The following is a 26,975-nucleotide window of genomic DNA, read 5'->3' on the forward strand; positions in this document are numbered from 1 at the left end:
AAAGGACTGACAGGGTCTGCTCAGACTCCACTAACCTAGCAGGCTCGATGGAAGAAACTGTGAGAAGACAAAAGGTTTACATCCTAGTCTCCCCGTGATGTGCTGCTGTCGGAGGTCAGACATTGCTATCCTGCAGTTCACCTTTAAAAGCAGACTTCCCTATCAGCTGGGAAGCCCTGGTTCAGAGTACAGCACCATTTGCAGCACGGGTGCAGATAAGCCAGGCTTGCCACAGTCTACAGACAATTTCTCAGGCAGGGGAATGAGCTATTGGTGGATATGGAGTTTGGTGCTTGGAAGAGTGCAATTGATGATAAAAGTCAGAGGTGGGCTTGTAAACAGAACGTTGTAAAAGTTTGTAAAAGGGCTTGCTTAGCATTCACAAGACACCAACAGGGTATTTGGGAACATGGTGGCACACACCTGTAACCCTAGCACTTGAGACAGACAGTGGAGAATCAGAAGTTCAAGGTCACCCTTGACTACATAGTGAGTTTGAAGTCAGCCTGGGCTACTTGAGACTCAGTCTGAAAGATGAAAAAATAGATACAGCTCAGTGGTAGGGCACTTACCTAGTATGTTCATCCTCTTACGTGAGGCCTTAGGTTCAACTTAAGGTACCTCACACACAGTAATAAACTAATCACTAATCTACTACCACCCTATAATCCCAGAAGTCAGGAGTGGAGGCAGGAGGGTCATAAATTCAAGGTGGTCATCTGCTACATAGTAAGCTTGAGACCAGCATGGGCTACATGAAACCTTTTCTAACATAATGAAAACAGCAAAACAAAACAAAACACCCTACCACTAGCTACAAGTAATTTCCTCTTTAAAATCCACATATAAGGGGGCTGGAGAGATGGCTCAGAGGTTAAGAGCACTGACTGCTCTTCCAGAGGTCCTGAGTTCAAATCCCAGCAACCACATGGTGGCTCACAACCATCTGTAATGGGATCTGATGACCTCTTCTAGGGGTTCTGAGGACAGCAGCAATGTACTCATGTAAATGAGATCGATTCTTTTTTAAAAAAAAAAAATCCATGTATGGTTTTATATGAATTTACATGAGAGATGCTACTCTCTCTCATGAGAGACACCCCAGAGAACACTTGGAATTTCTTTAATTTCTCTAAGAAGCCCCTTTCACTGTGAGTGTCCAACCCTTTGAAACTACAACTCAAAGTTGTCATCTCTAAGTTTCTCATGCTTAAGACCGCACCCCAACAAGTGAGTTACAACAACAACAAAAACTGATCATTTTTGGTGTGTTTTCGACATCAGGGTGGAAACATTGACAGCCGCACCAGGCTGCTGACAGTCCACTGGACAATAGGAAGACTTCCCCAGCCCAGTCCCTCGCAGCCGTTGCTAAGCTAGGTACTGCCCGTGCATAAACTAAGCTCTGTGTCCAGAGAAGTGAGGCGAACCCTAACCCCGGGAACTTTGTGACGACTGCCGGGAGGGCTTCGGAGCTATGGCGATGCCGGCTTCCCTTACTGCTGCGCTCTGGGCTTCTGGGACATAAGGTGAACTTCCTGTGCAGAAGATCCCACGTGCTGACCCAATCAGATTTCACAATTCCAGAAAAACTCCCTACTGTGCACGAACTAAAAATGGCACCCTTAAGGATGGGTGTGTGTTCCACACTTTTAATCCAGAAGAGCTTGTCTTAGCATTGGGTTAAAGAGAAACTGCAGGCCAGAGAGCAGACCCTGCAGTATTCCTTCCATTTACACAGTTACTCCCCGGTGCTTCCAATCTCAGCCGTGTCTCGACATGTCGAGATGCTCTTGGGGCTCCCTTCTGGGACTGTACACCTGGATTCCTTGGAGACCACTGTGAGCTCAACCTTGATGACTGTACCGGTCAGCCACGTCTGCATGGAGGTCGATGTGTGGATGGCAGGAAGCAACAACCACCGTGTCTGCATGGGGAGTGGATTCACAGGGACACACTGTGAGACCTTGATGCCTCTTTGTTGGTCAAAGCTTTGCCACGATGATACAACATGTGATGGCACTGTTGACAGCCATGTTTGTCACTGCTGGTCTGGAGACACAGGTGCCCTGTGTGAGACAGATCTATACGGACACAAAGCTGGCCTCCCTTTCTCTTTCAACTTCCTTGGATCCTCAGGCTATGTTTGTGTCTGTCGGCCTGGATTCACAGACAGGAGCCTAGCCTGACTGTCCTCTGAGAGGCTCCCCGCCAGCAGCTGACAGTTAACAGAGGCAGAGATCCACAGAGCTTGGGAAGTCTTGTGGAAGAGTTGGGGCGAAGGGAGGATTGAGGAACCCAAGGGGGGATAGGGTTCCTATCCAACTGAGTCAACCAACCTGGCCCCTGGGAGGCTCCCAGAGACTGAACCACCAACCACAGAGCAAACAAGGGCTGGACCTAGCCCTACCCCACCCCACCCCATATGTAGCAGATGTGCAGGTTGGTCATCATGCAGGTCCTCCAACAACTGGGGCAGGGGCTTACCCTGACTCTGTTGCCTGCCCTGTTTCCTAATTGGATTACCTTGTCTGGCCTCTGGGAAAGGATTTGCCTAGTCCTGCAGTGACCTGAGGTGCCAGGGTCAGTTAATTCCTTAGGGAGGACCTCCTGCTTCTCAGAGGTGAAGGGGAGGGAAGAGCGACTGTGTGAGGGGGGGATTGGGATGAGAGAGAAACTTTGATCTGGATGCAAAATGAATAAATAAATAGAAAAAATCAGAAAAAGTAGTTAGGCTGAAAGATAAATACCATCAAAATAGAGCAAAATAGATATCATGATCCATGGCTGATATATTTTCTACAATCGATCAGTTAAGAGATAGACAGACAGAATAGAATAGAAAGGATTTTTAAAGATTTTGTTTTGTTTTGTTTTTTGTTTTTTCGAGACAGGGTTTCTCTGTGTAGCCCTGGCTGCCCTGGAACTCACTTTGTAGGCCAGGCTGGCCTCGAACTCAGAAATCCACCTGCCTCTGCCTCCGAGTGCTGGGATTAAAGGCGTGCGCCACCACCGCCCGGCAAAGATTTTTTTAAAGACAGGGCCTCAACTAAGTTTCACAGGATAGCCTGGAACTCACTATGTAGACCAGGCTGGTCTAGAATTCAAAGAAATCCACCTGCCTCACCTCGGAAGTGCTAGGATTAATGGTGTACATCACGACTCCCTTTCTAAACCTCTCGTTGCATTCCAGGAGTTGATTTATTTATTTACTCTTAAGTTTTTAGTCATAATGAAAGCAAAGAACACGTTTTAAAATAAACGAACACGTTTTAAAATAAACTTGAAAGTTCACTTTGAGGGAAAATGAAAAAAGACCATTGTAAGGCAGAGTAAATGCCTTCCACATGCACAGAGATGGATGCCAACAAGCAAGAGACAGGAGCTAGCTCTTCACTCGCCAAGGAAGCTTTGAGTAAGGCAGATAGATCCCTGGAGCTGGCAACCTTCAAATGCTGACTAAACACCAGGCAGTGGTGGCTCACGCCTTTATTCCCAGCACTCAGAAAGCAGAGAAAAGTTCGAGGCCAGCAAGGTCTACAGAGTAAATTCTAGGACAACCAGGGCTACACAGAGAAACCCTATCTCAAAACACAAGCATCAAAAAATATTGACTAGAAACAGCCTGGCTTTAGACCAGTAGTTTTCAACCTGTGGGTCTCTACCTCTTGGGGTGGGGTGGGGGTCAAACAGGGGTTGAATATCAGATATTTACATTACAATTCATAACAGAGGCAAAATCGCCATTACGAATTAGCAACGAAAACAATTTTATCATTGGAGGTCAGCACAGCATGAGGAACTGTATTGAAGAGTCAGCAGCATTAGGAAGCGAGAACTGCTGCTTTAGACTGAGGCAATCAGTCCTTGCCTCCTGGTGCCTAACGCCCTAGAAAGCCCCAACTGGTGGAGGGCAGAGGTTGAGAAAGTGTGACTTGCTCTTGGAGTGGGTGACAAGGGCTTAACAACTGGCTGGGGTGGTGGCAATTGTTACTCTGGCAAAAGACCAGCACTCATACTCGCAAGCACCGGTACCAACTCCAGTTCCGGGAGATCCGGTGTCTTCTGGCTTCCGTGGGCACCAGGCACTCACGCCGTGCACATACGTATTCAGGCACCTAAAACAAGTCTCAAGAAACAATCTAATGAAGGATAAGAGCTCGTCGTGGAGGAAAAACTGAGCTCTCTTGTGTGAGGGCATAAAGCCCCGCCCCCGTCAACCTCACGTGCAGTCCATCACGAAAAATACCCAGGCGAGAATCAATGCAACCCTCGTCAAAATCCCCATGTCCTCATCAAAAAAAAAAAAAAAAAAAACAACAACAACAACAACAACAACAAAAACCTGTTTAAAAATCCTAAAGTTGGGGGGGGTGGGGGTGCTGGAAAGGTGAGTGAGTGCTTGAGAGTACTGACTGACTGTACTTCCAGAGGTGCAACTCCTGGCACCCTGTGGAGGCTCACAAAGGTGTGACTCCAGCTCCAGGGGTGAGGACTCCCTCTTCTGGCCTCTGTAGGCAGGAGTCACTGATGAGGTACAGGCAAAATACTTCATGTGCAGAAAACTAAAATTAAAAAAAAAAAAAAAAAAAAATCCTTACTTCATCTGAAAGCACAAAACTAGCAAGTAGCCAAGCAACCCTAAGCAGAGAGCAACACCAAGTCAGGTTTCCTAATGAATGGGCTCCCTGTATTCTACTTGGGAGGCTGAGGCAGGAGGATCACCAGTTTGAGTCTAGGCTAGGCTCCAAAACAATTTCCAGGTCAGCTTTGGTGCTCTCTCTTAAAACCAAACCAAACCAAACCAAACCAATAATCCCTGGTGAAAGTAGATAGGAAAGTAAAATTGGTGGGGGTGGAGAGGGGGTATCTGAGGTGGGAGGAGGGTAAGTAGGGATGAGGAGAGAGATGGGGACGAGGAAGAGATATGGGGATGGTCAACCAAAACTATGTATGAAAATTCCATAAAGAATTCTAATACATAAGCTAATTAAAAAATAAAACCTGAGCCGGGCCTGGTGGCGCATGCCTTTAATCCAAGCACTTGGGAGGCAGAGGCAGGCGAATTTCTGAGTTCGAGGCCAACCTGGTCTACAAAGTGAGTTCCAGGACAGCCAGGGCTATACAGAGAAACCCTGTCTCGAAAAACCAAAAAACCAACCAAACAAACAAACAAAACAAACCCTGGGTGCTGAAGACCTGGGTCTTCAGTTGAGAGCACTGGCTGCTCTTCCAGAGTGCCTAGGTTCAATTCCCAGCACACACATGGTGGCTCCCAACTTTCTTTTGTTGTTATTGTTTTGTTTTTTTTTGTTTGTTTTTCAAAACAGGGTTTCTCTGTGCAGTCCTGGCTGTCCTGGAACTCACTCTGTAGACCAGGCTGGCCTCGAACACAGAAATCCACCTGCCTCTACCTTTGGAGTGCTGGGTTTAAAGGCGTGCGCCACCACCGCCCGGCTTGCTCCCAACTTTCTGTAACTCCAGCTCTAAGTCCTCCAACATTACCCCCTTTTAGCCTCCTAGGGCATCTGTAGTCAAGGGCTCATAATCTACACACAAAAGGCACACATGTATGCATAATTTAAAATAAAATCATTTTTAAAAATTAACTCAAGGGCCTAGAAAGATGGCTTAGCAATTTAGAGCATTGGCTGCTCTTCCAGAGGACACAAGTTCAATTCCCAGCAGCCACATGGTGGCTCACAAGCACCCATTATTCTAGTCCTCAGAGGTTATGACACAGCCTTCTGGCATATACATGGTGTACCTTACATGCAAGCAAAAATCCATACATATGAAATAAGTAAATCTAAAAAAAATATTCTAGTAAACTTAAAATGAACCAAAGACCTTAAAAGAAAACCCAAACTATTTCTCCTGCCTCTGGAGCCCTGGGACTACACAAATGAGCCACCAATTCCCGACCTGTCATGTTTTAATCTGCGGTATTTCAACTTGATTTTTATGGTTCATAAGAGACTGTGCTAGCAAATAATACAAACAGAAGAAAGGGCTCTCGAGAATTTTGAGAGCATTCATACATGCATACAAGTTTTTCTGTGTCATACATGTAAGACCTTGTCACATTGGGTTGGAAAGATGGCTCCGCAGTTAAGAGCACTGACTGCTTTTCCAGAGGTCCTGAGTTCAATTCCTGGCAACCACGCGGTGGCTCACAACCATCTGTAATGGGATCCAATGCCCCCTTCTGGTGTGTCTGAGGACAGAGACAGTGTGCTCATATACATAAAATAAATCTTTAAAAGAAAGAGGAGGAGGAAGGAGAGGAGGAGGAGAAGGAGGAGGAGGAGGAGAAGGAGGGGAGGGGTGGAGGGGAAGGGGGAAGGAGGAGAGGAGGAGGGGGAAAAAGAAGAAGAAGAAGAAGAAGAAGAAGAAGAAGAAGAAGAAGAAGAAGAAGAAGAAGAAGAAGAAGAAGAGAAAGAGAAAGAACTTGCCACGTCATTATACTCTACTGAACACTAATTCTAACATTTCATGTTTAAAACACAAACCTCCCTCCAGAGCATTCGGGCCCGATGCATGTATGCTTGTAGAGGACGCTGTGCCAGGCAATGGGCCAGGAATCCATGCATTATTGACCTTCAGATGGTTTAGCTGAGCCACTGGACCTCGGCTCATTATGGGGATTCAGGAAATCTGAGACCATTTCTCTGGGCCCTGGTACAGAATCCCACGGTGGGAAAGGCATCTTCCAAGGGCAGACAAAGGAACCTGCAGAAGCACTTGGGCTTTAATAAAAGAGGATGCTGGTCCAGAGTAACCCAAGCAGAGCCCTTGATTTCAAGCTGCTCTTTTATCTGGCAACTTTTTTTTTTGAACCTCAAAATTAATCCTGACCCGGTTTTAAAAGGAAAGAAAGAAAGCCAAACCAGCCTTTCTTCAACGACCTGCTCCTCATTGGTCGGAGATAACGGGTTATGCACAAAGCCCAGTGGCTTTAAATGATTAGGTCGTCTGTGTTACAACTTCAAATAGGTTCAGGGAGGAAAAAAATCAATCAGAATGGAAAAAAAGACCAAGAAACATTTCAGTACCTCAGAGCCAAGCCCTCTCTCTGTCTCCCTTTCAGCTGAGTGAGAAAGAAAAGAGAATAGAAATACTTTACATCTCCAGACCAAATAACACCGGGAGTCAGAGCCGGCAAGCTGTGGAGCTGTGGCAGCTGGACATCTGCCACAGAGGGGAAATTGCTAAGCACAGAAGATCCTGCCTATGCGGGTGCTCTGCCTTTGTGGCTTCAGAAAGAACAAGGTTAGGGGGTGAACCTTGCCTGGCATGCAGGAAGTCCTCCTTGGGTCAGGCCCCCAGCACCACAGAGAACAGGCTGAGATGATTCATACCTATAATATCGGCGGCATCAGGGGTTCAAGGTCACCCTCTCCTGCATGGCAAGTTCGAGGAAAGCTTGGCATACAAGAAACCGAGTCACAAAAAGAGAGAGCCTGAGGCTAGCGTTTGAACCATTTGGCAAGGGCTTTAACTGAAAAGAAATCGGGACAGCACTGAATCACGGAGGGTCAAGTTCATGATGTCGGACAACAATTTATCATGCTTTCCGGCCATGGCAGTGCGTGCTTACTGCAGCAGTTCTGGAGCCTTGACAACACACTCCATGGTCTTCTCTTGCTATAACCCTCCATGTCCCAGTGACAGGAGAAGATATTTTAAGCTGTAACAGAGTTGTTTGGGGTCCGCTCTATGGGCTGAATTGTCGTAGTAGATCACAGAAAGAATTAGCTTCTGATGTTCATGAGGGCTTGTCTGTGAAGCTCAAGTTAACTTCTGTACCGAACAATGGGTTTTCAGAGTCCGATGGGTTCAGTTCACTGGGCCTTCGTCAGCGCCTCTTTGTGGGTACATCCTGCAGGAGGTGTGGGTCTAGCAAGTTTCTTTTCAAGGACTTCAAACCCAGAGTTAATAATGCGCTAGGACCCAGGAGGTCTGAGCTCAACGGATCTGCTCCATGATGGATCTACAGTGGACACCTCCTTGATTGTTTCTAGCCCATACTTAGTCCATCTCATAAAGTAAAAGTATGTCAATGGTCCTGTATGAACTGACTCAACATCAAACTCAACCAAGTATCAAATCTGCTCCTGCAGGGTTAATTTCCCTCATTGCCAGCTTTGAGGGGTGCCTTGAAATTGCAGAATAATAAGCGATGTAGTATACCCAAGAAAGAAAGGATAGCCTGGCAGTGGTAGCGCATGCCTTTAATCCCAGTACTCGAGAGTTTGAGAGAAGCCCTGAAGGGAGAGGGAGATGGGGTTCCATGCATGCCAGGCTGGCTTCAATCTTTATATGTGGTCAAGGATGACCCTGAATTTCTGATCCTTCTGCCTCTGCCTCCCAAATGCTGGGATCACAGACAAGCACCACCACACCCAAGAATTCATGCCTGCCAAGCAATCATTCTACCAACTGAACAGCATCCCCAGTCCCAGTCTGTCACCCCTGACAGCTTCCAGGCATCCGGGACCCATCAGCCTTCTCTTCTTCCTCCACAGCAGAGCCTCCCTTAAGCAAGTGTCCCCTGGCCATAGATTTGACCAGAGTGACTCCAAAATGGCAGTCTTACAGAGGCTGGTGGAGGATTTCTGCAGATGCTGACTGTAGCTGGACACTGATACTTTGTGGTGGTTCTTTTCCTCACCCTTTATCCACACCCCCAGTTCCATGCCCCCACCATCACTATATAGGAGAGAAAGGAGGAGAGAGGAGAGAGGGGAGAGAGAGAGAGATATCCTTGAATCTATTTTTTTTTAAGAATCATTTATTTATTATATGTAAGTACACTGTAACTGTCTTCAGACACTCCAGAAGAGGGCATCAGATTTTGTTATGGATGGTTGTGAGCCACCATGTGGTTGCTGGGATTTGAACTCGGGACCTTTGGAAGAGCAGTCGGCTCTCTTAACCACTGAGCCATCTCACCAGCCCCTCTAATTTCTTCTTGTTTCTTCTTTGAGCGTGACAACTAACAAACCACAACAAACACCCCCTGAACCGACCTGTCTGGTAGAGCCCCCGAGCATTTATATACCCTCCGGAAAGTTCCCAGAATTCCAAACATCACACATTCACAGAAACTTATCTGCAGCTGGCAAAATTTTCTGTGCCTCTGCTAAAGCACGAGACAAATCATAGTCAACTCCGGAGAAGCAGCCCCACATCCCCACATCCAGGGTTAAAATGAAAACACATTCTTATAATTTTCTGTGTTTTCTAAAGACACCAGAATTCCAGAATTATCAAAACTGTCACTACAGCTGATGTTGTCCCTAACCATACCCCAGGTGACCTTGTGGCACCCGGCACCTGGGTACCAGCTGCCTACTGGTCCATGGCCAACCTGGCAGCTGACTGGGGATAAGCTACAGCAGGACACACCAGCCTGGGGTGCTCCAAGCACAGAGTATGGGCCATGGGTCACCAGCCTCCTTTTCAAGTGATACATGTGCTAATATCAAATGCCAGATGAGTGGTGCTTGACAACAGATGCCTTAGGCCAATGACAAATACTACACAGTTTAGTTGTCAGACAATACATAAATGCAGAGGAAAGACAGGCAGCCTTACCCAGGACTGTCTTTTGAGCTCTAGCTGCATCCCATAACCACCACCCTGTCTTTATTTTTTGCAGGCCTCTCCTCCCCCCATTTTTCCCATGCCATCCTCGTTTTCAATAGAGACACAGAGAGGTCTCTGCTAGCAGGGAAAGAGCTAGTGGCTCAAACAAGCTGGCTCTCCGAAGGTAGCCATGCTCACTGCAGTACCATCAAGGCTAGCACCAGCTGGTCCTTAACTATTTATTACAAATAAGTCTGGTATAAGAGCAGAGGCATTCAAGGAACTGTAGAGATCAAGGTCAGACTGAATTACATAGTCAGGCCTGTATCTCAAAACAAAACAAAACAAAACCAAGAGTTCAGGCTATAACTTAGTGGCAGAGCATTTGCAGAACAGTCACAAGGTCCTGGGTTGTATCCTAAGGATCTCGAACACAGGCCAGAGAGCCCACAAACTTAGGGGTCTTAATAATAAATTTAACACCAGGCAGTGGTGGCACACACCTTTAATCCCAGCACTTGGGAAGCAGAAGTAGGTGGATCTCTGTGAGTTCGAGCCCAGCCTGGTCTACCGAGTGAGTTCCAGGACAACTGAGGCCATACAGAGGAAGAATCTTGTCTGGAGGGGGGTCAGGGGGAAGGAGAGAGGTAGGGGGGGTAAGGGGGATGAGGGTGGGGCGGTACATATCACACATTCTAGAGACCAAAAGTCTAAGTGTTTTAATTTGACTTGCTCTGGGTCTCAAAGCCATACTCAAAGTGTTGATGAGACTAGATTTTTTTTTTTTTTTAAACTTGAGAAAAGGCCTTACATAGGCCACACTACCCTCAAACTTGCTACATAACCAAGGCTGGCCTAGAACTCTGATCTTCCTGTCTCCACCTCTCAAGTCCTAGGGTTCTAGGTATGTGCTGCCACGCACAGCTTTCAGCCTGGTCGCTCACCTAGACAGTTGCTGGGTACGTTTAGGTTTGGGGCGGAACTCCCTTGTGATTATAAAGCTGATGACTAAGGTCCCTGATATCATGGAGAGTGGTCCAAGATGAGCCTGTCATCTTCCTCATGGTGACTCTTCCTCACACCTCCACCCTCTGATTTGCTTTCAGTTTGCTTCTGCTGCTCGTCAGATATGTTTCTCGTTTCTGAGAATTTTTATTGATCATACTCGTCTCTGCAATGCATAGGACCCTGGCAAGAGGAGCGTCCATGATATTTGTAAAGTCTCTCTGCCATGTAAGGTAACCGGTTGACAGGTTCCAGGGAGTTGTTGGATGTAGGTGTGGTGGACCGTTCTCCCCAGCACCTCTGGTATAGACAACCAATAGCTAAGGAGAGGGAGAGAGAGAAGCTATATTTTGGGCAGTAGGTTCAATCCCCAGCACCCACATGTCTGTCCCTCCACTTCCAGAAGATCTGACACCCTCTTCTGGCTTTTGAGGGCACCAGGCATGCAAGTGGTACACAGACATACATACAGGCAAAACCATGCATACACATTTAAACATTTCTAAACAATTACAATAATAAAACTCTTTAAATTATAAATTGGCCTGGTTCCTACATTCCCCCCTCCCACCCACCACCCCTGGCTCCCTGGCAAAGAAAAAAGTGTGTGCAACTTTTCTTCCTGGCTTTCTAAGCAAACCTGGGACAGACTTGAGGTGACACCTTTCCCCCAAGAAATCCTGGAGGCCACACAGGGACAGCTCTTATTGTTATGTATCATCACAATCAATATAAAATATTACTGGGGTCGGCAAGATGGCTCAGCAGGTAAAGGGAACTGCCACCAAGCCTGAAAACCTGAGTTGGACCCCTCAGAGCCACGTGGTGGAAAGGAGAACCACCTTGTCCCCTGACCCTTGAGAGTCATGATGTGTGGCTCATTCACACGTGTGCGTATACACAAATACGCACACATGCAACACATGTACCTTTAAAAACAGGATACTGTCTCCAAAACTACATAACCGTGGAAGACAATCCCGTGCAAAGCTTTTATCTGAATAATAGTTCCATGTAACACTTACTAAATGCTGTCTTTTCTATCTTCCCAGCTCTCACTGGGGACAGGGTGACAAACATTCCAACCAGGGTTTCAGGGTTCTAGTCTGGATCTGCTGTGTGGCTCCAAGTCACCATAGCGTTTCTCTGGTCTGTTCCCTTTCCCTGCTTGTATGTGTGGGGCTTGGATAGATAAGCATTTTTCAAACTCTGTTTTTTAGAACACTCAATACGTGAAGCTCTCTGTAAGAAAAAGGTCCCTGGGGCTGGAAAGAGATAGCTCAGCAGTTATGAACTCTGATTGTTCTCCCAGAAGACCTGGTTTTTGTTTTTTGTTTTGTTTTGTTTTGTTTTGTTTTATTGGCAAAGGTGAAGTACAGAGGACCAGTTTGATTCCCAGCATCCACCAACCATTTGCAACTAAAGTTTCAAGGGATCTGCAGCCCTCTTCTGGCAATTTAATGCACTGCATGCATGTGGCACAGATCCACAGCAGGCAAAAGACCCATAGCCATAAAATAAAAATAAAAGTTAAGGGGCTGCAAAGATGGCTCAGTGGTTAAGGGCACTGGCTGTTCTTCTAGAGGACTGGGGTTCAATTCCCAGTACCCACATGGCAGCTCACAACACATGGCAGCTCACAACTGTCTGTAACTCCAGTTCCAAGGGGACCTGACACCCTTACACCAATGCAAATAAAATAAATAAAAATTTTAAAAAGGTTTTTTTTTTTTTTTTTGAGACAAGGTCTCTATGTAGCCTTGGATGTCTTGGAACTCACTATGTAGACTAAGCTGGCTCGGAGTTCTTCCTGCTGGGATTAAAGGTGTGTACTACCAATCCCACCAAGGCTAAAAAACAACAGAAAAAAAAAAAAAAACAAAAAACAAAAAAATAGAAAAAAAAAACTTTTTAAAGAAAAAAAGTCCTGGCTCAGAAAGATGGCTCATTGGATAAAAGCATTTGCTGCTCAAATGTATTTGATGGGTTGAGTTCAAGGCCCGGAACTTCCCCATAAAGCTGGAAGCGGAGAACAGACTCCAAAGAGCTGTCCTCTGACCTCCACATGTGTGTACACCATGCCAAGTGCCCCTCCCTCCCAATAATATTAAGAAAAGGAAAATAGCGTCCATCCTGTGACCAAATGTTTGCAAAGGTGCTTCTTGGAGTTGCAACAACATGGTTAAAGATTATCTGTAAAGAATGAATGGCCTGGCTGGCGTTAGCTCCATAGCTCCTGGCCACGATCAGGAGCTGTGGTCTGAGTTAATCATAACCCAGTGTGGGCAGGTTTGGTGTGCCTTTCTTTTTGTAAAGCAAAACGACAAGCTGCAAGCTCCCTCCACTACACTGCATTCTTTTTACGATCCCGTTACTCTTTGCCAAAGCCTGGACCCTGTTTTCCTCTGCTCATTCCTACAAGGATGTTCGTTCCTTTGCACGCTGTCATTTATGCCCACCCTAAATGCTGTTCAACCATTTGAGCACTCCTGGAAACCAGGAGCTGGGAATATGCCTCATGTACGTATTCGTGATGCAGGGAGGAGCCACTGCAGTGCTGCACCAGAAAACCCAGACCACTCCTTAGCCAGCAGATATTTATTGAGTATCTATTATATGCCAGTTGTCTAGGAACTACAGCAAATGGGACACAGTACTTGCCCTCAAGGGGCTCTGGTTGGAATGAGGAGACGTGGGTGGAGGCAATTATAACCCAAAGTAAACACTACAGCACTCCACTCGAGCACTTCTTAGGACATCAGGAGACGCCCAAAGCGGACTATCATGAATGGGAAAAAAAATTCCTGTGGGGTCTTAGGTCCCAAAGGCATGGTGAGAAAGCAGGGGCCATCCTGGAACGTAAAGGAGCATCCTTCACTGCACTTTTGGAAAACGCCCTCTTTATTGATTAGTTACCTCAACTGTTCAACAAAAGGAGAGCAATGTGCTTGAAGGCATGCCCCAGGGCCAGAACTTGACAGTATTGGAATAAGGCTGACTAGAATCTTTTTTCTTCCCAAACCAAAGCCATCATGCCTGATGAGCCCATGTCTCCAGCATCGCCAGCACCCTCAGATTGTTTTTCTTCTAGCACACTCGTTTGGTACATAAATGAGGTTTCTTGATCAGTCCTGACTTTTTCCCGGATTCCATAGCCTTTTGACTAGTCACCAATCCTGACAGGTGGTCTTCTCACCTGAGAGGACTGACCTCAGGGCTGGGGCACACTCTATTTTTGAGAGATGTCGTTCTGAAGTCTGGTATTTTGTATGACTGATCCATTTGAGATATACTGTTGTTCCGCCGTGTGGAGGCAGAAAACATGGATACTCCATCTTTAGCTTCTCGTAAGACTGGCAGCCAGGTGACGTGATTTCCGCCAAGGAGATTTAAAAAGACTTACCTCCTTCATTCTTTCTTCCTGCTTGGATTTTGTTTTGTTTTCAGACAGGGTCTCATGTAGCCCAGGGTGACTCTGAGCCCCTGATCTTCCCTGCCTCTGCCTCCTGAGTGTGCTCTGATTACAGGTGTGTGCTACCACACACCCCTGCTTGAATCTTAGGTAGATGCGGCTATCTCATGACCAGGAAAAAATAAATTGGAGGTCAAACAACCACCTGGGTACACAAGAGGGCAAAGCAGAGAGCAGACAAAAATGCCAAGGTTTAGGACAGCCATGCTGAGCTGTGCTTGGGCCGGCTTACCTATCTCTAAGCCTTCTGGTATAGGAGGCAAATCTGCACTTTCTTTATACAAGTCTTTTTTTTTTTAAAGGCTTTCTAAAATCCCACCAGAACACTCTTCTTTAATCCAAATCTCCCCACTCAAGGACCAATGACGTGAGTCGCCTCTTCATGGTTTCTGCTGTAAGCTCTGTGTGTGTCCCAAGGACTAGACTCCAACCTCTGGGCTTGATATCACAAGATACTTCATTAACCCCTTCACCGCTGGCACACAAGAATGCTACACGGATGGCCATCTGCAGAAGAGGCCTTATGCTCTTTATGTCCAAGCTGAGCTCCAAATGCTCTGAGAGGCAGAAAATCGGGGGCTGGAGAGATGGCTCAGCGGTTAAGGGCACCGACTGCTCTTCCAGAGGTCCTGAGTTCAAATCCTAGCAACCACATGGTAGCTCACAACCATCCTTAATGAGATCTGATGCCCTCTTCTGGGGTGTCTAAAGAGAGGCAGAAAAGCTATGCTTTCAACTAGCATTGCATATTGTTAAGTATTGATGAATAATATAGTCTATCCTAAAACTTACAGGAGACACTCCTCTGGAAGGAAATTTCCTTACTGAATGTGGAAATCATGAGAAATGGGTGTCTAGAATTACAGCCCTGAGAGGCAATGTAATAGCCCAGGAAACAAGCAAATAGAGCTACCTCCACCTGTGTGTTGGGACTGAGGCCATCCTTGACATTTGTCAAAAGAAGTTGCCTTGGTCCTGAAGGAGCCTGATTCTCACCGACTCCCCAGGTCTCTGTGGATGGGTTTGCCTGGAAGTGGGTGATGGCCAGGAACATCTGCTGCAATGAGGCCTGGGCTCTATGGTGCCAGGAGCTGGAGGAGACTGCGCTTTGTCTCATGAGGAAAACACAATCCTGCCTCCTCCTCCGGACTGTGCACACACAAGGTCTACCAAAAGCCTTGCAGAGAGCACCTTGCCTGCTCCAAGTGGTTACCCAGGACAATAAAGAATCCAGGGAGTCCTGGCCCTGCTCACAGGTGCCATATCCCCTCTCCCTTCTGGGGGGCAGCTCCACCTGCTGGTCACCTAAAAGAAGGTGTTCCCTGCACCATGGTGGTTCAATCTGAAAAGCACCATTGGGTTTTATATCAGTGGTCACACATTGTCCAGACTGTCCGCCCAACTCCAGCTGCTTTCAAGCTGATTACAGACTCTTCTGGCTTCCGAGAGCTTTAAAAGATAGAAGCCACATTGGGCATGGTGGTGCAGCATTTGGGAGGCAGGCAGATCTCTGTAAGTTCAAGGCTAGCCTGGTCTACAGACTGAGTTCCAGGACAGCCAGGGCTGTACAGAGAAACCCTGCCTCTGGGAGATAGGTCAGTGGCTGAAAGCACTGGCTGCTCTTGCAGAGGACCCAGGCTTGCCTCCTAGCACATGTCAGCTCACAACTCCGTCAGTCAGTTCCAAGGGATCTGATGCTCATGTCTGCCCTCAGCTAGCACTATGCACACGTGGTACACAGACATACATGCAGGCAAAACAGCCATACACATAAAATTATAAACTTTTTATTTAAATTTTTATTAAATTATATAAATTAGTATTGTGCCTTTAGCACACCAGAGTTGAAGGGCAACCTACTTCCGGGGATGTCATGTCTAGAACAGCCTGGAGGTTCTGGTCAGCCAGACTGAATATCTCTGGGTCCATCAGAATCTTGTCCTCACATTCCTTTCTTCTTCAATGGTGGTTGTTGCCAAGTCTCCCTGTCTCCTTGTCAGAGAGTGATTCCTTGTTAGCCCTAGTATCTTTAAAGGTGCTATCTATCCATCTTCCTCTTTCTCAAAATTAGCTACTTTAAGTTTGGCACATTGTCAGGAACAGCGGGCCCCCTGGCCCTTTACAAGACTGAGTGGGGAAGATGGAGGAGTCTGATCCGAGATGCCTTTCGTGCATCCCCTCCAACTCCAGGCAGCATGGCTGTTCTCAATAATCCATCCGTGATGAAGGGCCTACGTGAGGCATTCCCTCAGCACACACGGCAAGTGGACTGGCTGATGAGCACTCTTCCATTGGCCCATTGGCCCAATGGCTGTGGAAAGCTAGCCACTGTGTTGTGGGGTGGATCCCCTCTGTGGAGGGTTCCCTGGGACACGGGGTAAGAGTATTTTGTGTTCCACTTTCATGTAAGCAGATACACCGAGAACACCTGCTGTTCTGGAACCTGTCCCTCTGGGAGGAAAGTCACACCCATTCACACTGCCACTTCAACACACATTAGCCCATTTGTTCCCTCAATAGCATCACTTCAGAAGTATCAGGTTGGATGAGCAGTGTTGGAAAGGGAACACAGTGACTCTGATGGCCGCTCCTAAGAGCAGGCTTACTAAGCCCCCTAAATCACCACAGGTTCCTCAGTGTGTGTCTGTGTCCTGGCAGTACCTCTAAGGTCCATCAACAGTTTACACGACCTCTTTCTTGGCCTTGCTCAGACCTGGTTCCCTAACCGCCAACCAGAATAAATTCTTTCTTCCTGCCTTTCTTGCTGAGTTCTGGCCCAGAGGAGGAGTTGGACATCTTTAAAAGTCCCCTTGCTTCAGACCTCATTCATTCTCTTAGTCCCCTCTTCCCCCTGTCGTGGCACCCACACCCTGTGCTTACTAAAGAACCAGCCCCTTCCCCAGGGCTCCACACATAGACAGATCCTCTCTTACACCGTGTCTGGATCCCTCCACCTTTTCCTTAGGCACAACAGTGCCCTCGGAGGGGACCTAGTCCTCGGAGCCAAGCTAGAGCAGTACGAAGCAGGGTCACAACTCTTGTCTTGGTCCTGCTTCCCACGTGGCCCCATGGCACAGAGCCTGATCTTTGAAGAGTTGCACTTTCTAGAATGTTCCAGAAGGCACAGACTGCTCAGCTTGTTTTTACAACATCAATTGATACTCTCTGGTGTGATGTCCGAACTCAAAAATATGTCTTCACATGTCATGGGAAAGTGAGTCTCAGAGTCTTTTAGGGTCACCAAAGCAGATGTGGCTCCTGGAGAGAGACCTTTATATTCTAAAAGGTTAGAGAGAGAAGGCAGGACTTTTCCATCCTGTCTCCAAAAAGCAAAGGTTTTTTTCCTAATCCCCTCCTGTTAAAACTGAAAGCAGTGGCCTCTTTTCTCCTACGTGAGGTCAGAGAAAACCTTTTTTTCCATCCCTCAAAGTAGGCCTGACTTCCCAAACTGGAGAGTTTTCTATCTGGGTTTTATCCAGTTGCCCCTTGAGTAAGCCCTAGAGCAAGGGCCACCTACTCAAACCTGATTACTTATATACTATTATAATCTCATGACATAAACCATAAGAAACCTGCCTCTGACCCTGCATAATTCGTGGGTATTCAGATGCAAATGAATGGAGGAGGAATAAGTTCTTGGGTTTATGGGAAAGGAGACCAAGCCCCATGGCAGCTCAGGGTGCCCTGGGCAACACTCGTGAAACTGGTTCAACCCTGTGGGAGGTCTGGGGAAAGCTGCTGGCCAGGCCCCTGCACCTCTCAACATGGCACTTTCCTTCCAGTGGGAGGCCAAGATGCCCAGAAGCCCTTTAAGGCTAGCTGCAGGTGGGACAAGAGTGTTCAGATGAGAGCGTGGCCCTCTCTCACAGTCCAGAGGGAACTAAGGTTAATGAGTAGCCACAGCTAGAGTAAGGACAAGATTGCATAGCCAAGATGGATGCCAAGCACCTCTGGCTCACCTCCATCCTCTCCCCTCCTCCATTTTCTTTCTGCGCTGGCTGATTACCATCCCCCAATTTACCCCGTGTGAAGAGAAACTTTCTAGTCCCTCTCAAAGGGGAACCAGGAGTGTGGAGGCTCTGTGGATGCTAAAAGGGGACAAGAGGTCACAGGGCCTCTTGAAGATGCTGGGGTGGGGGTGTATAGAGAAGCCCCCGCGGGCACCAGAATGGGACGGGGTGGGTTTTAAAAGAGCCACTCTAAGAGGTGGGCACGAGGACCACGTCTGTATTCCTTAGCAGGGAGGAAAGTCCCCCGACCTCCAGCTGTGACTGATCCCTCTAAATGCTGAACTTAACTGCTAGAGTTTGTACAAAACTTCACAATGGCAAAGTGAAGTTCACCTCTCTTTCTCTCTCTCTCTCTCTCTCTCTCTCTCTCTCTCTCTCTCTCTCTCTCTCACACGTCTCAACCATGCTGGCCTAGAATTCATACTCTTGACTTGGGGGCACTGCAATTAAAGGGGTGCACCACTATACCCCTCTGTCAAAGTTCTTTACAACCGCTTTGTATTTTCCTCTGCTGTCTCTGTGTCTGCACTGTAACGATGGGAAAGGGCTTGGATGTGGGTGTCTTGCTGGTGTTTTGCCGTAAGGGCCAGAAGACAGCTTTTGACCCAGGAAAGGCAGGAGGACAACCTCAGAGGTTGCAAGACTCTGTGAGATGCTCTTGCTTTTGTGGGTCTGGGATGGCACAGACGCTTCCTAAGGCTGGAGCTTCCAGCAGAAAGAAAACTACTGGTTTCTTTCATTTTTTTCTTTTTGTTTTTTTTGAGACAGGGTTTCTCTGTGTAGTCCTGGCTGTCCTGGAACTCACTCTGTAGATCAGGCTGGCCTTGAACTCAGAAATCCACCTGCCTCCCGAATGCTGGGATTAAAGGCGTGCGCCACCACCCCCCAGCAAACTACTAGTTTCTTATTCGTGGAGATGTGGCCTGGAATCTAGGACTCCAGATTCCAGAACGTATTTGGCTTAGAGTTTATTTCTGGCCCAGGAAATGCAATATGCAAGAGAGCATGAAAGTGAGGGAGGGGGGCGGGGCTGGGGAGGGCCTGAGGGAGGGGGGCGGGGCTGGGGAGGGCCGGGGAGGGCGACTTCCAGGTCCCTGCTATACTTCTGGGACACTGACTTTCCTGAAAAGCCGCCTTTATGTTTGCTAATGAGCTCAGCTCAAGTGTCTGTGCCAGGGGCAACTCAATTATTCTGTGACTGACTTGAATGGAACTCCCAGAGGTCCCATTCTGTGGCTTTGCCTAAGACGAGGCTGTCCCCTATGTTGCAAGAAGAAATCTCTGGGGGGGGGGGGGGAGCACAATATGTGTGTGTGTGTTAGTTAGGTTTACAAGGTTTCCCTCAATTGCTGGTCTGAGCATCTGGGACCCTGTGTGGGTTTTAGCTCTACAAAGCTAAAATAGGGAAGGATTCCTGTTCACTCACCAGGACTTAGACTCTTGAGTCTGGTGAGGGACACTCCACTGAGGAGCTGCTCACTGTGGGAGCTAGTGAACACTGGGGCCCTGTCTGGGTGGCACCCAGCTGCTCACTGAAAGGGCTGTCCTCCCAAAAGACCCTAGAGAATGGAGCCTGGTGGGAATTTTAGCAGAAGCTGCCAGGCAAGGAAGGCAGAATGGGCAGGAGTGTGGCTCCTCTGTCCTTTGGGCAGACTAAGATGGGACTGGGGTCTCCTCTGAGGGATATGTCATGGCTATTAGCTTTCTGGGTTTGGACTCTAACGTGTGCGGTTTGGTAATTTGTGCTTTGGCTGGTTCTGGCAGAGGCCACTCAACAGTCAGAGGCCATTTGTGAGGACTCTGTGCAGTTGCTTTCTCCCTCAGTCGGCGTGCCCCCAAAATGTTTTTATTCTCATCAGCATCACTATCACTGGAGCATAGCTGGGGGTTGACGATTGTGGGCGGGCCAAGAGTCGTCTGAAACGGAGAATTCTGCCCTGAAGAGCCAGCAGTTTCTTGCTGAGAAAATGTTACCTGTGAGAATCATTTGATCCACAAAAGCATGCATATGAAGAGGCTCAAATCCTTGTGTTCTTTTTATTAGCACTAAGGAAACAGCCTGTATTAGTGGGGCTATGCATATCCAAAAAGCTACCGAGTATTTGAGAGCTGCCACTTTACAGAGCACCGTGGGTCATTTGGATGCAGCGGGGATAGGGTTGGCAGATGTGTCCAAAGGCATCTGTGTCACTGGTCCTTGTCAGTGCCCCACCCCCAAAAGAGTGGCATTCTCCTGCACAGTTTAAAGCACAGAGTGGGACAGGAGAGACGGGTCTGTGGTCAAGGGCACTGGCTGTGCTTCTAGAGGCCCTGGGTTCAGTTCCCAGCATCCAAGGGGTAGTTTAAATCCAGGGGGTCCAGCACTCTTTTCTGGCCTCTATAGACACCAGGAATGCCAGTATTGTGTACAAACATACACACAGGCAAAATATGAACACAGAGAAAAAAAATTCAATTAAAAATACAAAGTACGGGCTGGAGTGATGGCTTGCTGGCTTCGTAGTATAGTGGTGGCCCATGCCTTTAATCTTAGCACTGGGGAGACTGAGACAGGCAGATCTCTGAGTTTAAAGCCAGCCTGGTCTTACAGAGTGAGTTCCAGGACAGCCAGGGCTACACACAGAAACCCTGTCTTGGAAAAACCAAAAACTCAAAAATCAAAAGGCAAAAACCAAAAGCAAAACAAAAAAAACCCAACCAAACAAAAACCCACTGTCTGTTCTTCCAGGGAACCTGGGTTCAATTCCCAGCACCCACATGGTGGCTTATTGGAGTCTGTAACTCCAAGTCCAGGAGGAAACTCAAACACTTTACAAAACATATGTGCAGGCAAGATGTCAGCGCACATAAAATTTAAAAATAAAAAACACAAGAGTCATGCTGAGCTTAAGGCTTTGAAGGCCTTTAATCCTAGCACTTGGTAGGCAGAGGCAAGCAGATCTCTGATTTTGAGGCCACTCAGGTCTACATAGTGAGTTCGAGAATAGTCAAACCTATGGTAACCCTGTCTCAAAAAACAAAAAACAAACAAACAAAAAAAAAAACCCCAAAAGCTTTGAAAGCAGTCCTGTTTTGAACTATATTATAATGAGCAAAACAGACTCACCCCCCCCCACTCGTCTCCCCTCCCCCGCCACAGAAAAGCCAGAAGAGGGTTCAAAAACTTCAAGTATGGGGATAAGCTCATCACAAAATGAATGCAAAATAAAAAATTAAAACTGTGTGAAAATGTTCTGAGAGCCCACAGCTCATAAGCAACCCTTCTAGGGTCAGGAGAGTGACACGGGAAAGGACAGGCTGTAATGATGTCACACACTGATCTGGAGGCAATGCAAAGAGCCAGGCCTGACAGAAGAAACTGGGTTTCTCTCCAGGTGTGTAGGGGGTCACTGGTCTGTCTGTCAGAGTCTGCTCCCGGAGCCCCTCCCCAACAGAGTACACAGGACCATGCCTCTGCAGCCCACCACAAGTGCCCCTCTTCCCTAGGCAGTAGCAAAGACACAGGAAATTAAGGAATTGTGGGAAAGGAAAGAAGCCCTTCAGCTTGGATCTTTTTCCTACTAGTGGAGAGTCAAATAGCTTCAACATGGTTGAAGACCACATGTCGATTACCCATACAGAGTTCTGGTTTCCGAAGATGACTCACAATGCCACGAGCCAACAGGGCACATGCTTGCTTGAAGCTAGAACCCATGTGACCCCTTGAGTTGAACTGGTATTGGCAGTCTAGCCCTCTCTCATTCCTAAACCACCCGGCAACATCGCTTACAAAAGGAAACTCCTTAGGGAAAAAAATAGCTAGACGTAGTGTAATGTTGGTCCTTGGGAGGCTGAGGCAGGGGAACTTCCCATGAGTCATACTTTGGGAAGACTTTCTGCTATAACAGCAGCAAATTTGTTGTTTAGAATTTCTCAGGTTTGTTGTGGCTTGAGATAGGGTCTCATGTAGCCAGCCCAGGCTGCTCCTGAATTCAATATGTAGTCAAGGATGACCTTGAACTCCCCAGTCCCGCTGACTTTACCTCCCCAGTGCTGGGATTACAAATGTCCACCACCTCACCTGCTTTATGAAGTCAGGGCTTCATTCATGCTAAGCAAGTGCTCTTCCAACCAAGCCCTGAGACAACTCACATGTATTTTTTTTTTTACTTATTTAAAGACAAAAAAACAAAACAACAAAAAACAACAACAAAAAAACACTTTGCTTAATCCGATTGTAAGTCGTTTGAGTAAGGCAACGTCAAAGGCCTTGAAATCCTGCATTTAGTTCTTACCATACACTTGAATCTCACGTCTGTCTCTGCTTAATAAAGCCAACTTTGATTCACTAATCTTGAAGTCCTTTTTGAGGCAAAGTCAAATTGAGGGGGCGAGATTATGGGGGTAAGGGATGCTCCTCCGAATCCAAGGGGCTGCACCGCCCCTCTGACGCTGAAGTTCTTGCCCCACCCCAACCCTGCTACAGATACCCTCCGCAGAAACATCCTGGTTAGAGCGCAGGCTCGGGCCAAAGGGAACTAAAGGACCTCCGGAATACCTCAACAGTAGTCAGAAACACGGACGCACTTATGAAAACTGCAAAAGATTAAGCAGCTTGGGGTGAGCTCTATGGTCAGTTTCCCACGGTAAACAATATTCTGCTTAGAAAGATTTAAAAGAAAGAAAAAAAAAAGGTTCCTCATCTCTGCCATTCACGACTGCTGAGCCTGGAAGGCATTAAGGTTGACTTAACTCACGTGGAAGAATTTGCTGCATATTTTCTCTTGAGAAGCCGCAGCAGAATCTGCTCACGTTATTAACATGCCACCCTACTGGAGAGTATGTCTTGAACTAGGTTAACCCAGTAACTTGGGGAAGCGACAGGCATTTGTTTTGAGGCAGGCTCTGCGCAGCCTTAGCTGCTCTGGAGTTCACTGTGTAGCCCAGGCTGCCCTAGACCGCACAGAGATCTCCCTGCCTCTGCCTCTGCCTGTGCCTCTCAAGTGCTGAGATTAAAGGCATGTACCAACACATTATTTGCATAATAACTAATTTGCTGCCTGTCTTAGTTAGGGTTTCTATTGCTGCGACAGAACATTGCGATCAAAAAGCAAGTTGGGGAGGAAAGGGTTTATTTGGCTTATACTTCCGCATTGCAGTCTGTCACTGAAGGGAGCCAGAACAGGAACAGGGCAGGATCCTGGAGGCAGGAGCTGAAGCAGAGGCCATGGAGGGGTGCAGCTTGCTGGCTTGCTCCTCATGGCTTGCTCAGCCCAGGACCACCCGCCCAGGGATGGCACCCACCGCCAATGAGCTGAGCCCTCCCCCATCGATCACTAAGAAAATGCCTTAATTTCCAAAGTACAATCACTGCACCCTATGGATCTGCCCTCCTCCTCTCAAATGGCTTTAGCTTCTGTCAAGTTGACATAGAACTATCCAGAACAGTTCTACTACTGGCTTTTATTTTTCTTTTAAGATTTATTTAGCCGGGCGTTGGTGGCCCACACCTTTAATCCCAGCACTTTGGAGGCAGAGGCAGGCGGATTTCTGAGTTCGAGGCCAGCCTGGTCTACAGAGTGAGTTCCAGAACAGCCAGGGCTATACAGAGAAACCCTGTCTTGAAACAAGCAAACAAACAAAAGACTTATTTTATGTGAGTACACTGTAGCTGTCTTCAGACACACCAGAAGAGGGCATTGGATCCCATTACAGATGGTTGTGAGCCTCCATGTGGTGGCTGGGAATTGAACTTAGTACCTTTGGAAGAGCAGTCAGTGCTCTTAACCACTGAGCCATCCCTCCAGCTCTACTACAGGCATTTAAAGTACATCTATATAGCAATTGAGCTTTGCTCAAATGACCAGAATTGGAAGTCTTGGAGAGTGACACTGATATCATGACAGTAGAATTAAAATTAACATTTTCCTCCTGCCTCTGGAGTTTTGCAGGCACTAGCTGGGTGGATGCCATTTAAGACAAACCCACAGCGGATTTGGTCCTAATATCTGCTCATCAGATTGGAACAAAGCAGCCCACGTGGGGGAGACAGACAGATCTCTGTAAATTCAAAGCTAGTCTGGTCTATAATAGGGAATTCAGGGCTACATCATGAGACCCTGGTACAAAAAAGAAAGAAAAAAGAAAAGCCCAGAGAGTGGCGTATTGTGGGAATCTAAACAGCAGTCAACTGTGGAGAGTCCAAGGGATACGACTGTGTGCTACAGACAAAAAAGAATTTTGTGTTTCTTCAAGGTTAGACCACTCTGAATGCATCATCAGAAACCTGAGTTCCTAGAGGCTTGGAAAACTCAGCCATAGAGAGAGAGAGAATTCCATTCGACTCTCTGAACCTTAAAGGCGTGTGTTTACGCTGCCAAGGAGCAGGAGGCTCAGACCCATGTCTTAAGTCAAAAAGATGGAGGCACCAGTGCCTCTCTGACCTCTAGAGAGATGTATTTACATTTCAAAACAGGTGGAGAAAGAAAGACTCCGGAGCCTTCTCATCTAGTGTCTTGCCCACCCCTGTTGGGAAGGGAAGAAGCAGCGGCCATTGTCCTGCGTATAAGCTGAGAAGGTTTTTGTGGAGCCGCCTCCAGCCTCCCACTGAAGAGCCCTTTCACCCATTCCTCACATTACCCTGGGGTATTTGTACAATAACTAACTTGGTTCCACTTTCAGAGAGTCAGTCAGTATGAGAAAGCTAGTAAAGGAAGTCTGGTGGAAACCCATTAAAACCGCACACAACCATTTAAACAAATCACCAATAAGCTGGGGGCATTAGATGGCTTGGCAGGTGACTCAAGATGCTTGCCACCACAGAACCCACATGGTAGAAAGAACGAACTACCACAAGTTGTCTTGTCCTCTGACCTCCACATGTTCAAATGCCTTGGCAGGCACACTCTCCTCCCTTCAAAGTAAATAAACATAATTTGAACAATGTAAATATCGGGAAACTGTTCTATAGGTACATGCCAAAATGAAAGCATATTGGAGGAAGTTTAGGAGCCAGGTAACTTTCATGATGGAGCATGGGGTGCTTTTAATCCCAGCACTCGGGAGACAGAGGCAGGGTAGCCTGGTCTACAGATTGAGTTCCAGGACAGTCAAGGCTACAGAGAAACTCTGTCTCTGTCTTGAAAAAAACAAAATAAACCAACAAACAAAAACCTTGGTAAGAAGTTTAAGTGTGCCGGGCGGTGGTGGTGGTGCACGCCTTTAATCCCAGCACTTGGGAGGCAGAGGCAGGCGGATTTCTGAGTTCGAGGCCAGCCTGGTCTACAGAGTGAGTTCCAGGACAGCCAAGGCTACACAAAGAAACCCTGTCTCGAAAAACCAAAAAAAAAAGTTTTAAGTGTGTGTTGCACACACCCTGCTCCACTCTGCCTGACCAGGCTTGCTTCCTCTATCCAACCCTACCTATATGTATGTCTCTTTGCCTCTTTGCTGTAGCTGAGTAAGACCATAAGTACTTAAAGAGAGGGATTCATTTCAGGTCAGAGTTTCACCGCCATTGGCTGGGGACAGAGCTGATGAAAATCCAAATTTATATCCACCCACAGGACTCTGTGCCACCTCCACCAAAGTACTCCACACCCAGACTTCTGAGTTCTCCTCCAGGGTCTAACCCGTCCAGTACTCCTGACCTCTTCATCTAAGCCTTTCCCACAATCTACAAGATTTAGCCTGGGTACCTCAGTTCTCCAATATAGCCTGGCCTTCTCAGCCTTGACTCCAGAAGAGTAAAGATTTGTGTGGGGATCCTCCGTACCTACCAACCATACTACAGGACACCTACAGCATCATATCTAAACTTCCCACTCATACACACCTTTCTACCCCCACCCTCCCAGCTTGGAAGAGGAAGCACATCCTGTATGCCAGCCCAGTCCCCTCTGTCAACCCGACTGCATTCTACCTAAGCCACTTCAACCCCTAGACCCACCCTGCTCCTTACAAACTTAAAACTAACAAAACTCCACATGCCCCGATAGATCTCTTTGCAGGAACACTAACAATACAAAAGATCAAGCCAGTATATCTCTCCCAAAGCTACCAGTCCTATAGAAATGTTTGCCAATCAGAATGACCGAGATGGACTCCAGAATACAGACATTAGAAGAACAATCATGAACCTCCTCAAAGACTTCAAGACAGTTAAAGAAGACTCGAGAAGCAGCTCAATGAAATCAAGGGAAAAGACCTTAAAGAGTGAGGAGTGACACCAAGGCTAGGTGAGAACATCAAAGCCCAGCCAGGACCTGAAAATCTTCCTCAGGACAGAGATAGACGCTGAAGGGGACTTGGGCTGAAATGAAGATGGAATTGAAAAACCCAAGAGCCCAACTAGAAAACACATAGGAAAGTCTTACAAGTAGTGAATCAAGCAGAAGGCAGAATATTAAGTCTCAAAGATAAAACAGATTCTCTAGACCAAAATAGCAAGGGACATGAGAAAAGAACAAACTAAACAAGTGAACAGGAAAGGACTACACAGAAAATGTAAGACACAATGAGAAAGGCAAACAAATGCTAGGGATAGAGGAGGGAGAAGAATCCAAAGGCAATGGCACTGACCACATGGTCAAGTTTAGAGAAGAGGACTCACCAAACTAAAGACAGACACATCCATACAGATGTAAGAGGCATGTGAAAGCTGAGGGTGGTGGTGCATGCCTATAATACCAACACTCAGGAGGCAGAGGCAGGTGGATCTCTGTGAATCTGAGGCTAGCCTGGTCTACATAGTGAGTTTCAGGACAGCCAGTGTTATGTAAAGAGATCCTGTCTCAAAAAACAAAGCAAAGCCGGGCAGTGGTGGTGCACGCCTTTAATCCCAGCACTTGGGAGCCAGAGGCAGGTAGATTTCTGAGTTCGAGGCCAGCCTGGTCTTCAAAGTGAGTTCCAGGACAGCC

General features: G+C 47.2%; 1 protein-coding gene across 3 annotated transcripts in view; it reads right to left on the reverse strand.

Annotated features, from left to right (window-relative positions):
* The window catches only part of Stox1 (storkhead box 1), a 63,964-nt gene that overhangs the window by 8,644 nt on the left and 28,345 nt on the right, over positions 1-26,975 (reverse strand). The gene's annotated exons all lie outside the window — the stretch shown is intronic.

The sequence above is a fragment of the Mus caroli genome, chromosome 10, assembly GCF_900094665.2.
Source record: "Mus caroli chromosome 10, CAROLI_EIJ_v1.1, whole genome shotgun sequence".
In the NCBI taxonomy this organism is placed as follows: domain Eukaryota; kingdom Metazoa; phylum Chordata; class Mammalia; order Rodentia; family Muridae; genus Mus; species Mus caroli.